This window comes from Canis lupus, chromosome 9, assembly GCF_048164855.1.
Source record: "Canis lupus baileyi chromosome 9, mCanLup2.hap1, whole genome shotgun sequence".
NCBI lineage: Eukaryota > Metazoa > Chordata > Mammalia > Carnivora > Canidae > Canis > Canis lupus.
In genome coordinates, this window is record NC_132846.1 from 31,152,578 (window position 1) to 31,167,436 (window position 14,859).

The 14,859-nt window shown below is 38.1% G+C and overlaps 1 long non-coding RNA gene across 5 annotated transcripts in view; it reads right to left on the reverse strand.

Annotated features, from left to right (window-relative positions):
- The window catches only part of LOC140639396 (uncharacterized), a 103,630-nt gene that overhangs the window by 23,056 nt on the left and 65,715 nt on the right, over positions 1-14,859 (reverse strand). For 3 of the 5 annotated variants that reach the window (XR_012036129.1, XR_012036126.1, XR_012036124.1), the window contains 2 exons: positions 6,109-6,403; positions 4,235-4,685 (listed from right to left, as the gene is read on the reverse strand). The exons of the other annotated variants lie outside the window; for them this stretch is intronic. This is a non-coding gene — a long non-coding RNA (uncharacterized lncRNA). Of the gene's footprint in view, positions 1-4,234; positions 4,686-6,108; positions 6,404-14,859 lie in introns of those variants that run through there. 5 annotated transcript variants of the gene reach the window in all.

Below are 14,859 nucleotides of genomic sequence, written 5' to 3' on the forward strand. Positions count from 1 at the left end.
ATTGTCAATATTTCATGTATTTGACCTACAAAAATGACCTACAATTTCATGTAGTTCAGTCTCAAAATTTTATTTCTTGACTGTCTTCCCATGCTGGAATGAAAATATTAGTTTGTTCAATACTGTATCACAGTACCCAGCACAGTGTCTAACACAAAGTAGGTACTCAATGCAAATCTTGGATGAATTAATTAAGAAATGAATTACTTAGCTCCAAATTTTTTAAACCACAATTTACTATATTACTTAACCCTTCCTCCATTATAAATAACAGAATTCCAATTTACATTAGATAAGCAAAGAAGAGAATTTATTGGTTCACACAATTAGGAGTTCTACGGAGATCAGGTTACTAGTTTCAGGTACAGTTAGATCCAGAGGCTTTAATAATGTTATAAATATTTGATCTCTTGCTGGCATTCACCTCTGGGTTTTTTTGTTTTTGTTTTTGTTTTCCATTTTGGCTTAATCCTCAGGCAAGACCTTTCAATTTGATGATTCCTAGTGGCTCCAGGCTTATTATCTATCATTAGCTTAGCAAATGCCGGTGAAAACAAAATGCCTCTTCAAATCAAAAGGCCCTGACCTTGACTCTCAAAGAAATTACTCTGGCAATATCTGAGAAGCTAAAGTAGGGAATCAGTCCACCTCAGTTAACTGGACTAAGAATGAAATGGTGGTTCCCTGAAGGAAAATCATGGTGCTGTTACCAAAATAATAATAGCCAACAAACTGAACCCTTATCTCCCAGGCACCAATCCCCTCAACAGCCCTGTGAGGAAAGCACTATTATTATCTCTACTATATACATGAGTAAATCAAAGTGTAGAGAAGTTGAGTAACTTGTTCAATATTGTAGCTGGGGAAATAACCCAGGATTAAAACATCAATAGTCCAATCTATGGCCCATTCCTTTAACCACCTCACTCTGCCATCTGAAAAATGTTTAGGGATAAGGGAAAACATGACCGTCTACTTAGCTTATTAATTTATAGAGCCAATGATTTGGAAGCATCTAATTCACAGTGGTAAATGGAGAGTTACTGGTTCACTTGTCAAAATGTTGCTGAGGAGATAAGGCCATCCCAGAAGTTTTCTGGTTGCTAAGAAAGTAATTCCCTACAACTACAGGTCTTTCATTTTTTATTTCCTCCTACACCCTTCTCCACAGCTTGAATAATTTCCACCAAGTCAATTGATTCTGTTCAAAAATAATATTTGGAGCATCTTCCATGTGGAAGAACACTATTTGGTTGTTAAAAACATATTATTAAATATATGAGTTATATTATGTTTAGGTCCCTTTTAGCTTGGACATTCCAGTAGGTTCCGGATTTTTTTTTTAAGATTTTATTCCTAAGCAATCTCTACACCCAATATGGGGGCTCACACCTATAGCCCCAAGATCAAGAGGTACACGCTTCACTGACTGAGCCTGCCAGGCACTCCTGTTCAGGATGTATTTGAATCATCCATACTCTGGTTGACTCTTTAGAAGCTGGAGTTGCTCCCTGTAAAGATCATATGCAGCTCTCTTTTGTCTCTCTTTTCCCTAACCATTTCCTTGAGACTAACTTATCAAAGCTTACTTCTAACAAGTGGGGCATAGTGGAGGCTCAGATGTTCCATTTTCCCTCAAACATGGTGGATGGTGCCTGGTTGGAGGGAGTTCTGGAGAAATGAAGAGAACAGAGTCCTGAAAGTCAGTCCCCTTGCCTGAGATTGATGCATCTTGTCTTTGAAGTAGAATATCTAATTGGCCTTATTTCTTATAGAGTGGCAGTTAGGTGAAGGAGTTCTTCCCAATAAGGTTCCTTCCCAGCTGATTCATGTACTCACAGCTGAGTGGTAATCTGTACTCCTTCCTGCAAATCAGAAACCTCTGCAATTTTTTAATTTCTGCCCTCTCATGACATCAGGTCTGTCTTGCCCAGGTGCTAATTCTGGCACTCACTGTGTCTAATTGGCTCCAACTCAGTTCAAGGTCATAAGTTTCCTGCTGGTTTAATCCAAATTATCAGTGAGTTTGATGTTAGATCAATGAATTTCTCTCATCCTATAAAATGTGGCCAGGGACCAGGATCATGTGGTATTAACATGGCCTTAGGACCACTCCTTCAGGATGGACCATGGTTGGAGAGCAATTTCCAGAGGAGTGTGCAGGAGTGGGGGTGGGATGACATGGAAATCATAAATATGTCCGCTGAATCTTCCAAAATTGTTTCCTATTGTAAAACAAAGTGATTTCTTTGCTGATATATCTTCAGTGAGGGCTAATTTTCATGATGATAGTCTATAGATAATACTTAATCCTGAAGTGACTTCTGAATTCCTATGAGAACTAACTATGCTCACAAAGGTTTTTTTTTTTTCTTTTATTCTTTTTAACAATTACAGGTTGTTCACTTTCTTTGAAAATGGTAACCTGGGTATGCCCTACAGATAGCTCTCCATTAATCAGGACATTGGGTTATTCCCAATACCCATTTAAGCTGCACATGAAATTTTCCTGTATTTGGTCATTAAGTATAATTTCATGAAATAGAAAATACAGCATAAAATAATGATTTAAATTACCATATCAAAAGTCTTATAATTAATGAAGAGGGAAGACTGGCTGGCAATAATTAGAAAGTCATGCAATACCAGATGCTAATAGGGATGGGAGAATTCTATATTACAGGTAGGACAGACATTCTGGAGATTAGCACGCAAATACGAAGTGAAAATAAATATACATCTTTCCCATGACCCAGTAGTCTTACTCAGATATATCCCGCAAAAGAAATGCTTTCATTGTCTGAAGAGGTACAAAGGAGAATATTCAAAGCAGTATTACTATGGTATCTGGGACTGGTGGCAGCCTAAGTATCCATTCCTGGAAATAGTGGATAAGAAAAGTGTTGGGATGCATTCTATGTGAGAATATACAGCAGTTTGAAGTAATAAACCAGAGCTACATACAGGAGCATTGATGGGTCTTAATAAAAGAACTTTGAGTGAAAAAGTGACAGAAGGAGAGCTTCATGCAATATTATTTATGTAAATTAAAACAGGTACTGCACAAAACAATGCTAAATTATCCAAGGACATGTGGATATCCAAGGACATAGAGTAAACACCCTAGAAGGACTGCCTATGGGACGAAGGACAATGGAGTGGGGAATGAAAGATAAAGAGGGAAGATAACAAAACTTAAAAAGAGAGAGAGGGCTTTACATAAACAGATGCTAGTGAGCCACAAACTGAGGAATATGATAATTCTCAATATTATATACCCAAGTCCAAAGAAGAAAATAAGACAAGTCGAAGGGTGCAACATTTAGCTAGCCTAGGAGGGAAACCCACTTATAAGTGGGGAGAAAGCTCGAAGCCAGTGCCTCCTGGCTCTAGTTTCCTCCCTTCTTCTGGTCCCCAGCACTAACTGGAGCTGAGGTTATCTAGTCCTTGCTGCCCCAGAAGGTAGGAGAGGTTGGAGGCCACTGGTGAGGTTGAGTGCCCACTGGAACACTGACTATGAGATATGGGGGAAATGCAGGTAAGTCCTGAGCTGCAACCAGGGATCTCGATGAATACCAGCAGGAAGTGGCACCACTGCCACCTATGACTCTTTCAGACCTTGGTTTCTTCCCTGAAAAAGTGAAATGGTCTTATCTCAGACCTTTGTCCCAAAGTCCCGATGGTTTATGATTCTCCCTCACACAAGCTCATCACTGATGAAAACATGTGGACAAACGATGCCCAGAAAGTACAAGCCCTCTCTTCTCTGTGGCCCAACTAAGGAAACAGCCTGCTGCCCTCCACATCCCAATGGCCAAGTGCACACGGGATCTCGTCCCAGTTGCCTTCCTTTTAGATAGAGGAGTCAGGCAAACACGTTTGCTCTGATCCTTTAAAAAATTCTTCCTTGGAATTCTTCTAAGGAAATGTGATATGCAGAGATAACTGATAAAACTGGCACATTTAAAGTTGCCATTTTAGGGGCTGTTTTATATTAATTATCCCTTTGGGTGATAAATTATCCAGGATCATCTGAAGAATAGGAAATAAGGTAGCATTACACTTTGTATAGAAACCATGTGAAAGTAAGCTCTTTTTTTAAAAAAAGCTGAAACTACAAATAGCGAGGACATTCTAAAATAAAGTGCTCTTTTCATCAAAGACTTCTTTTATTAGGAAAATACTGAAACTTCCCTGCTTCTTTATTTCTTCTGAGTATTTTCATTTTCTCCCTAAGACTTTAACATCTCTTGCCTCAATAGAAATGGACATTTATTCTGTAAGACAAAGCTCCAAGATTATTAAAATGAATATGAACACACAGCACCTCTTTTTCTGATAGTCAGCTCTCAGCTGCTCTCTAAAGATGTCAGTGTCCACCTTACCATTCAGAGTGATGAGCTTCATTAGAGGAAAGCTGCCAAGGGGTTATGCTCACTATGTAGCATGATCATGTTGCCTGAGCAGGGAAAAAAGTGTCTTTTAAGTGCCAGTGTTGAGTTGCACATTTACATTTCTCCTGATGAAGAAAGGCCCCTGCCAGATTTTCTGGTTTGGGAATACGTTCCACAGATTGACAGAGATGTTCTCCCCTGTAGAATCTGCACATTGCGGCACATTGTTGGGTCGGTGGTCAGATGGGCTGCTCTTTCCCCAAGGAAGATCCACCTCTCTATTGGTGATTACTGCAAAGGACCAGATGTTTTTCTTTAACCTCCTATTGGTTCTAATCTCCCTCAATCTTTGATCCCAGCCTCACTTGAAAGTAACCCCTCATTTAGCTCCTCTTGGGTGGTCCTCGTGGAGATTTAGTTAATTCTAACTTCTTGTACAGTCTTCCCCCATGTGCTTCCATGGTAAAATTCTACCTTTCTAATTGCTAAGAGGAAAATTGTTAATCCTTTTGATTCAGGGAGCAGTGTAATAGCCTGAAAATTGGCAACTTAATTGAAAAACTCAGAAATTGCTGACTCCTCGTGGTAGCCCTGTAATAGCATTTCCTTCCCCATTCTTTGTTTTTTTTTTCTCCCAAAGTAAAATAAAATAAAATATGAAATGAAATGTTATTTTATACGTACTTATAAAAGATTCTCCTCTTATTATCTCTCTATTCCAAGATTCTGTTTGGATTTCTATGCATGCTCTCAGGTATTTTATAGGTCGTTATAGATCAGCTTAATGGGTTATTACAGAAAATACTCATCAGAATACAGAAAGGACATGTGACGCTGACAAATGGGAAATAGAAATTCTTCCCCTCCCTCCTTTTCCATTATGTAAGAATAAACAACTTAAATTGCTACTCTTCAATTCCCAGGGTTGTCTAGGCTACATATGTCAAATGTCAGTGTGTGTTTTGGAGATTAGGTTATTCTGCAAAGCGACTGGTATATATTAGTATTCTCTTGACTTCATTATCAAAAGTGAACTAAGCAAGCTAGTTTTTTGAAAGAGATTTCCAATTTTGCTTTGGGTTCATAAAAGTAAATTCTCTAAAAATTCTGGGAATAAAAAGGTTTCTGGGTTCTTGGCATAGACCATTGATCTAACTTATGAATAGAGAAAAGGTCAAGGATTTTGCTTATTTGTTTTCCATAGGCACTTTAAATTTTAAAAGATTTGGAGACTTTTAAGGGACTTTTAAGAGACACTTAATTTGTTACAGATGCATTAACATATTGAATTTATGTGAAAGAGTGAAGGCCAGGCAAAGGATATTGGGTTCATTATTTATTAGTGGAGCTAGTGAAAACTTCCCTGTTTTAACCAAGTGGTGGTTTGGCCCCTATTCAAGAAGCCATCTCTTAATATTGCTGTCCCCAGCAATTATTGTACACTAAGAGGGTGGTTGTGCCTTTACTATACCCAACCATATTGGATTCTAGACTCTGCAAGTCTATCTTGCCTCTGTCTGGACTGGACATGATGCTTCTGGGTAATCATTTCAAAGTATGAAATGCTACTCTTGCTTTCTGCTCAAAATGAAACTCATGAATGAGGCCTACAATTGTGCAGAGTTGGAGTTCTCCCCATCATATCTCATTTCCTGTCATATCCCCCATACTTTCTCCATGCCCGATACACTGGCTTTTTCTCAGTGTCTCTTACCATGCTCTCTCCTCCTGAATGGAAAACTATTCTCTGATAGTCACACAGTTTATTCCTGTTCAGTGTCTGTCTCCTCATGAAAGTCATCCCTTCTTGACTGTGTCATGTTGATTATGGCTAGCTCTCATATTATCATGTTCTTCACATCACAGTTTTAATTTTGCATTTGTGTCTTATTTAATTGTCTTTCTACTCCACTATTTTGAGAGTTCCACAAGGGCAGAGGCAGGGTTAAGTATTCTTCGCTCTTCTGTCTCTAGTGCTTAGGAAGCTGTAGTAAGTATTTGCTAAATGTCTGTGGAATGAAAGAAAGAATAAATGAATTAATAAGGAATGACTGAATGTATAACATTAAGATTCCCTTGAGCTATATCTGACAATTTCATGTATGAATTTCAACACATTTTTTTTTTCTGAAGTCTTTACGTTTGGATGTATCTGCATCTCCTCTCTTATATTATTAAATTTCTAGAGGGTGAAGACTGGCTTTCAGTCTTCTGAGATGTTTCTCTTGTCCAGTTCTTGGTGCAGTCTCAGACAGTGGTAGGGGCCAGGACCACTCCTATGAGGTTATAGAAGAAACAACACAATAACATGCACTCTGCTTTTTCCTGCACAGAGAATTGCATTAAAATTAAAAAAGAGGAGAAGAAGTAGAGACAACAAAAACGACAAAGGCAGCCTGAAAGGTATGTGGGGAGGTATGTGGGTATGTGGACCTTGGTTAATGCCTCATCAGAATTTCAAGGCTGATTTAGTGTGTAAAAAGTCTGGAGTTTCTCTGAGCACCAGCCTGCAGTGGCCACTTTTGTATTTTACCCCTCCTGGGGAAATATGCCTTGACTCCACTGGAATCATAACTGTCAAAGTCAGGGCACCTGGATGGCTCAGTCGGTTAAGGATCTGCCTTCAGCTCAGGTCATGATCTCAGGGTCCTGGGATTGAGTCCTGCGTTAGGCTCCCTGCTGAGCAGGGAGCCTGATTCTCCTTCTCTCTGCCCCTCCCCCTGCTCATGCTCTCTCTCTTTCTCTCAAATAAATAAAAATCTTAAAAAAAAAGTAACTGCCAACGTCATATGGCATTAGCTATGCAAATTGCTAACCATAAACAATTCTGTCCTGTAATAATATAACTCAAAATGGAAAATTACAATTGACCATGCTGTGTTCCAGTTGCCTATCATTCTCTTTATCCTCTCATTTAGTCTTATGAAGCTTCTCTCCCTTTACAACTTTTTTCAGTTACAACAGAGTTCGAATACCCTCAGTGTGACCCCTCAGGGACCCTGACCACACTGGTTGATAACTGAAGGACAGCTATCAACAAGTGACTTCCCTTAAATAATTGCTCATAACTGTAAAGTTTTATCAGATTATCTCAAGCAGAATCCAAAGTTTCTCTTACAAATTAGCCTTCACTGTAGGAACAGAAGCTAGAATCCAGTATTAAAATCAGTTTTATGAAGTTTTCCTACTTATTTTTGCTATTATTTCACATTTTAATTAATATTTTTCTTTAAAATTATATTATTGGGGAGCCTGGGTGGCTCAGTTTGTTAAGCGTCTGACTCTTCGTTTGAGCTCACGTCTTGATCTCAGGGTTATGAGATCAAGCCCCATGTCGGGCTCTGTGCTCAGGACAGAGCCTGCTTGGGATTTTCTTTCTCCCCCTCTATCCCATCACCACCAGCCTGCAGTGGCCACTTTTGTATTTTATCCCTCCTGGGGAAATAAGTAGTATTAAAATAAATAAGTAAATCTTTTTAAAAAGCTTAAAAAATTAAATTGTGTTCTTGAGAGATTTAAAGCAAGAATCCATTTTTTTCCTCCTACCCACATTTGTCTATGTAGAATTTATACTGTTGCATTGAATGAGACAAACTTTACCTTTTTTTTAATAAGAAAAGTTTATCTTTCTTTTGGTTACACCAAAGGGACAACATAATTTTATCAAGTTATTTCTTCTCTACTCTATCCAGTACTTGTCAAATTTAGAAACAAAAATTAGAAAATCTCACACTTCCCAAACAAGTCCCTGTGGTAAATAGAACCTTAGACCTATCTTACCACACTGCTTATGATAGTGCTTCTAAAAAGCATTTAAACATAGGTAACCATGTGTCCTAAGAACTGGAACTATTGATTTATAAAGTTAAGTGTGAATAAAATCTAAAGATAAATAGCGTATCATTAAAAAGTGAAATAATATTATTTTGATTCATACTTGACAATTTTTGAAAGAATGTTAAGCTCTTACATAAATACATGGCTTCCCCAGCTGTTCAAATAGTATGATTAATTAAATGGATTCTGTCTGAAAACCAACACTGGCTCTTGTTCTCAAGTTGCAAATATGTCCAATGTAAAGGGAAATGAAAAAGTATTTCTGTAGTATCTACTGCATTTGAGGTAAAGAATTAGTATTGTTAAAATACCAAATACCAAAGTTCCTTAGTATGTGTTTGTGGGGTGTGTGTGTGCGTGTGATACTTTTTTTAATGGCAGGTAATTTTACCTATAATGAGCTTAGCGATTTGACAATCTCATCAATCTAGAATAAAACCAAGAATCTGTTAAAAGCCAACAAAGAAGACTGCTTAGAAGCCCAGATAGAGGTGATCAAAGTCCACTCACTACATTTCTTGCATTTAAATATAGAAAGAAAAAAGTCATAGATCTTCAATTAGAAAACTATTTTTATTTTATTGTGATTTAAATAATTTGCCTAGAGAGTACAAAGCATGAAGAAGTTGCTGAAGCAGATTGCAGTGGTTAACTGGGTTTGGAGAGTGGACAGGCTTAATCCAGAATACACTGGGGAGTCAATAAAAGCTTTGAGTAGGAGAGAGACATTATCAGACATGTTCTTTGGGAAAATTAATCTAAGTGCAAGAACATATTGCACAGGCTAGAAATCAAATGCAGTTATCAGACTATTTCATTAGTCCAGAGACTATGGCATTAATCCAGATGAGTAGTAACAAGATTCCAAACAAGGGTACAGGGAAGAAAGTAAAGTCTTAAGAAATTTCATGAAAAATGGGCAGCCTGGGTGGCTCATGGTTAAGCGCTGCCTTCAGCCCAGTGCGTGATCCTGGACACCTGGGATCGAATCCCACGTCGGACTCCCCGCATGGAGCCTGCTTCTCCTTCTGCCTGTGTCTGTCTGTCTGTCTCTCTGTCTTTCTCTCTCTCTGTCTCTAATAAATAAATAAAATCTAAAAAAAAAAAAAAGAAAAGACATTTCATGAAATAGAATAGAAAGGACTTGGAATTGTTCAGGTTGGGAGACAAAGAAAAGAGAAAAATCAAAGGTATCTTTAAAAATTCGTCTATGATAGTGAAATGGTGCTCCAGGCAGAATTTAAAAACACAGGAAGAAGAATGAGTTTGGTGGGAGGTAGAGGACAATGGTGAACTCAAGTGTAATTTGAGGCACCAGCAGAATATCCAGGAAGGGATGTCTAACAGCAGCTACAAATGCAGCATCATACCATCTCTAGGACCAGCCAGAACAAAAGCTGTATCAGCTAATGTTTCCTGAGCACTTCCTAGGTGTGCAGTCCTCTCCTACAGATATTTCATGTATTTAATATTCATAGCTCTCCCATGACATAAGTACTATTTTAAAATTCATTTACAATTTTTATTTTTGATTAATTTTTAACATGTAAAAATAATTGCATAACCATTGCAAAAATTCAAACCATAGATAAGCATGAAAAGTCAAAAGAAAGAATTAGAGGTGTTAAGTGAATCACAGGTGTCCTAAAGAGACACTTCCTTCAAGAGGAAATTAAAAGCTGCATAGAAAAGGAGAAAACATCAAAACTACAATAAGTAGAAAAAAATAAGTCAAACATATGAATACACCACCCCCACTAATAAAACAGAAAAACTACTGCAATCTTGGCCTCTTTAGGAGAGAAATGGTCTTTCCCCCCTTATTAAGATCTCGAGTTCTCACTCTACAATAGCCCAGTGGATAACTGATGTTAAAATGATACCAAGAAAAAAGTTAAATGATATTTAAGTAATCCTTTAGAAAGGCAGGAAAATTAAGTTCCAATAATAGATAAAATAAAAGATCTTTTGCACAATGGATTAAATTGTAATGTAATCAACAAAGTCAGCACCACATGAATTATTCCATGATGGTTCCACACTGTTGAGTTTCATGTTATGTTCCGAACAAGCGAGGTGTCAGACCTTTCTTCCCAGGCAAGCAGGGACTGGGTCCAGGTTGAAATTCTACTAGCAGGGACTGGTATTGGAGTGGGTGTGGTTTTTCTGCACTTTGAGGGCTCTAATTAAAGGGGAATTAGAATCAAAGTCTGAGATGAGCGCTGGGGTGGGCCCAGGATGTAAGGGAAGTTCCAAACATCTAGTCCAAAGGTAATGAATGAAAAAACAAAAACTAGATTTAAAGCAATGAATCACATCAGAGAACTGCAGACAAAATGGAGTTTAACAGGGTTTGGGAGTAGGGACCAGAAGGATTTCCCAGAAAGAATGGCATAGAAGGTATAAGACTTTTTCTAGGGTAGCCAGGGTCAAGCATAAGGATGAGGAACTTGTGAGGGGGCCTTAATTCTTTAAGCAAAGAAGTGAAAGTCTCATGAATATAAGAAAATGAAAGAATTCAAAGAATTTGTAAAGAATGTGGAGAAACATCTGGAAGGCAGGAAGCAGAATGATAAATATTTAACTAGCTAGCTCACATATATATCTCATATATGTATATGAGTTTATATATGAGAGTATATCACTAGTGATCAAACAGGAGAGAAAGGAACTTAACTTCAAGTGAGAAAAATTTTGTTAGTTTTTAAGTTGCCTTTTAAATTGCTTACCAAGGGGCACCTGGGTGGCTCAGTTGGTTAAGCATCTGACTTTGACTCAGGTCATGATCTTGGGGTCCTGGTATAGAGCAGCGTGTCAGGCTCCCAGCTTAGGGGAGAACCTGCTTCTCTCCTTCTGCCTGTCACACCCTCTGATTGTGCTCTCTATCTCCATCAAAATAAATAAATAAATAAATAAATAAATAAGTAAATAAATAAAATGTATTCTGCCCTTTGCATACAAAGACAAAGAATGTAAAGAATTCACAAAACTCACAAGAAAGCAAACAATTCAATAAAAGTGTAGGCAAATGGTTTCAGCTAATTTGCAGATACACAGATGGCACATAAGTGCATGAAAGATGCTCAACATTATTAGTCATTAGGGAAATGCAAATTAAAACAACAATGAGCTAAACTATTAGAATGACCAAAATAAAAATACTGAAAATAGCAAGTGCTGGCAAGGAATTTGAGCAACTGAAAGTCTTATATATTGCTGGTGGGAATACGAAATGATGTAATCACTCTGGTGGTTTCTTACAAGTTAAAACATACATTTAGCATATGACCCAGAAATCCCACTTCTAGCTATTTATCCCAAAGACATTAAAATTTGTTTTCAAACAGAAACTTCCACCTGAGTGCCTAAAATAGTGTTACTCAAAATCACCCCAAACTGGAAACAATCCCAAAATACTTCAGTGGGTGCTAAATTCACACAGTGGGATACTACTCAGCAACAATAAGTAACATACTACTGATACAACATGAATGAATCTTAAATGTGTTATGCTAATTGAAAGAAACCAGTATTAAAATATCGAATTCTATATGACTTCATTTATGTGACAGTCTGATAAAAGCAAAACGATAGGTTTAGAGAACAGATCAGTAATCCTTAGGGCTTGGGGGGAATGGAATTATGACTACTGAGGGACAGTACTAGGAAATACTTTGGGATGTTAGAATTATGCTGAGTTCATTTGTATGCTGGTTTCAAAAATCTATGCATGTGTTAAAGTCCACAGAACTTTTTTTTTTTTTAATTTATTTTTTATTGGTGTTCAATTTACTAACATACAGAATAACACCCAGTGCCCGTCACCCATTCACTCCCACCCCCCACCCTCTTCCCCTTCTACCACCCCTAGTTCGTTTCCCAGAGTTAGCAGTCTTTACGTTCTGTCTCCCTTTCTGATATTTCCCACACATTTCTTCTCCCTTCCCTTATATTCCCTTTCACTATTATTTATATTCCCCAAATGAATGAGAACATATAATGTTTGTCCTTCTCCGACTGACTTACTTCACTCAGCATAATACCCTTCAGTTCCATCCACGTTGAAGCAAATGGTGGGTATTTGTCATTTCTAATAGCTGAGTAATATTCCATTGTATACATAAACCACATCTTCTTTATCCATTCATCTTTCGTTGGACACCGAGGCTCCTTCCACAGTTTGGCTATCGTGGCCATTGCTGCTATAAACATCGGGGTGCAGGTGTCCCGGCGTTTCATTGCATTTGTATCTTTGGGGTAAATCCCCAACAGTGCAATTGCTGGGTCGTAGGGCAGGTATATTTTTAACTGTTTGAGGAACCTCCACACAGTTTTCCAGAGTGGCTGCACCAGTTCACATTCCCACCAACAGTGTAAGAGGGTTCCCTTTGCTCCGCATCCTCTCCAACATTTGTGGTTTCCTGCCTTGTTAATTTTCCCCATTCTCACTGGTGTGAGGTGGGATCTCATTGTAGTTTTGATTTGTATTTCCCTGATGGCCAGTGATGCAGAACATTTTCTCATATGCATGTTGGCCATGTCTATGTCTTCCTCTGTGAGATTTCTCTTCATGTCTTTTGCCCATTTCATGATTGGATTGTTTGTTTCTTTGGTGTTGAGTTTAATAAGTTCTTTATAGATCTTGGAAACTAGCCCTTTATCTGATATGTCATTTGCAAATATCTTCTCCCATTCTGTAGGTTGTCTTTGAGTTTTGTTGACTGTATCCTTTGCTGTGCAAAAGCTTCTTATCTTGATGAAGTCCCAATAGTTCATTTTTGCTTTTGTTTCTTTTGTCTTCGTGGATGTATCTTGCAAGAAGTTACTATGGCCGAGTTCAAAAAGGGTGTTGCCTGTGTTCTTCTCTAGGATTTTGATGGAATCTTGTCTCACATTTAGATCTTTCATCCATTTTGAGTTTATCTTTGTGTATGGTGAAAGAGAGTGGTCTAGTTTCATTCTTCTGCATGTGGATGTCCAATTTTCCCAGCACCATTTATTGAAGAGACTGTCTTTCTTCCAATGGATGGTCTTTCCTCCTTTATCGAATATTAGTTGCCCATAAAGTTCAGGGTCCACTTCTGGATTCTCTATTCTGTTCCACTGATCTATGTGTCTGTTTTTGTGCCAGTACCACACTGTCTTGATGACCACAGCTTTGTAGTACAACCTGAAATCTAGCATTGTGATGCCCCCAGATATGGTTTTCTTTTTTAAAATTCCCCTGGCTATTCGGGGTCTTTTCTGATTCCACACAAATCTTAAAATAATTTGTTCTAACTCTCTGAAGAAAGTCCATGGTATTTTGATAGGGATTGCATTAAACGTGTATATTGCCCTGGGTAACATTGACATTTTCACAATATTAATTCTGCCAATCCATGAGCATGGAATATTTTTCCATCTCTTTGTGTCTTCCTCAATTTCTTTCAGAAGTGTTCTATAGTTTTGAGGGTATAGATCCTTTACATCTTTGGTTAGGTTTATTCCTAGGTATCTTATGCTTTTGGGTGCAATTGTAAATGGGACTGACTCCTTAATTTCTCTTTCTTCAGTCTCATTGTTAGTGTATAGAAATGCCACTGACTTCTGGGCATTGATTTTGTATCCTGCCACGCTACCGAATTGCTGTATGAGTTCTAGCAATCTTGGGGTGGAGACTTTTGGGTTTTCTATGTAGAGTATCATGTCATCGGCGAAGAGGGACAGTTTGACTTCTTCTTTGCCAATTTGAATGCCTTTAATGTCTTTTTGTTGTCTGATTGCTGAGGCTAGGACTTCCAGTACTATGTTGAACAGCAGTGGTGAGAGTGGACATCCCTGTCTTGTTCCTGATCTTAGGGGAAAGGCTCCCAGTGCTTCCCCATTGAGAATGATATTTGCTGTGGGCTTTTCATAGATGGCTTTTAAGATGTCGAGGAATGTTCCCTCTATCCCTACACTCTGAAGAGTTTTGATCAGGAATGGATGCTGTATTTTGTCAAATGCTTTCTCTGCATCCAATGAGAGGATCATATGGTTCTTGGTTTTTCTCTTGCTGATATGATGAATCACATTGATTGTTTTACGGGTGTTGAACCAGCCTAGTGTCCCAGGGATAAATCCTACTTGGTCATGGTGAATAATTTTCTTAATGTACTGTTGGATCCTATTGGCCAGTATCTTGTTGAGAATTTTTGCATCCATGTTCATCAGGGATATTGGTCTGTAATTCTCCTTTTTGGTGGGGTCTTTGTCTGGCTTTGGAATTAAGGTGATGCTGGCTTCATAGAACGAATTTGGAAGTACTCCATCTCTTTCTATCTTTCCAAACAGCTTTAGGAGAATAGGTATGATTTCTTCTTTAAACGTTTGATAAAATTCCCCTGGGAAGCCATCTGGCCCTGGACTCTTGTGTCTTGGGAGGTTTTTGATGACTGCTTCAATTTCCTCCCTGGTTATTGGCCTGTTCAGGTTTTCTATTTCTTCCTGTTCCAGTTTTGGTAGTTTGTGGCTTTCCAGGAATGCGTTCATTTCTTCTAGATTGCCTAATTTATTGGCGTATAGCTGTTCATAATATGTTTTTAAAATCGTTTGTATTTCCTTGGTGTTGGTAGTGATCTCTCCTTTCTCATTCATGATTTTATTA